Raw genomic sequence first — 875 nt, forward strand, 5'->3', positions numbered from 1 at the left:
CCACTGCCGTCTTGATGTTGTCCACACGGAGTTAGGTTGAGTGAGTAGGGAGGGTGCAACAACACGGCGATGTTATTCTCAGCCAGGAACTGTCAGATGCTCAAAGCACTCTGAGCAATTGTGATGTCACAGTGAAGTAGCCTTGAATCGTACCGCCACAACTGTTTCCTCTCCTTGTGTATGAATTGAAACAAACGCCGCTGGATCACTTTGATGACGTGTCGGTCGATCGTCCGCCCAACTCAGAAGGGAAAAACTCATAGTTTGGATTTGAAGTATATCTGCATATCATTTGTGATAGCGGTCCTGGAATTTTTCTGACACACCTATTTCTTGAAATTGCTCCCTTGTAAATAAAAAACAAACAGATGAATGACATAATCTGGTAGAAAACCTAAAGTTGGAAATGACAAAATTCGACAAAAATCTTGGACAATTACATTACACTTGCATTAACACTGCTGTAACAACGGAAATACTGCCAAGGTAGCGACGAGGTGGACACAACGAGACCTTCGAAAACAAACATGACTCAGACCGTACCTCCACTCTGTAATGGAAATACTTGATGGTGTTGTTCATCGAGGCGGCGTACTCCTTCCGCTGCACTGTTGAGCCGACAACACGGCGGTTCATGAAACCGATCCGACAATCGCTCAAAAAATGGTACGGTATGGTGACTTAACGGTATATCGACTTTGCGCTGGGCCTCGACATAGATGACACCAGTGAGGACACTTCATCCCTGAACGAGTTGCCACTGTCACAACAAACAAGAGCAAATTACATAACAAAAAGATAGATGGAATATACCGTGTTCATTTTCACTCCAATTTTTCTTGAGCTGAACTCATATATTTTAGATTTTTTTTTTT

General features: G+C 43.0%; 1 long non-coding RNA gene across 1 annotated transcript; it reads right to left on the reverse strand.

Annotated features, from left to right (window-relative positions):
- Positions 1 to 555: 555 nt before the first annotated feature.
- LOC109509166 (uncharacterized) lies at positions 556 to 810 on the reverse strand. Its single transcript, XR_002166891.1, has 2 exons — positions 687 to 810; positions 556 to 608 (listed from the first exon to the last, which is right to left on the reverse strand). It is a non-coding gene; the product is annotated as an uncharacterized LOC109509166 (long non-coding RNA).
- Between the last annotated feature and the right edge of the window lie 65 nt (positions 811 to 875).

This window comes from Hippocampus comes, unplaced genomic scaffold (assembly GCF_001891065.2).
Source record: "Hippocampus comes isolate QL1 unplaced genomic scaffold, H_comes_QL1_v1.1 C16794238, whole genome shotgun sequence".
Classification (NCBI taxonomy): Eukaryota; Metazoa; Chordata; class Actinopteri; order Syngnathiformes; family Syngnathidae; genus Hippocampus; species Hippocampus comes.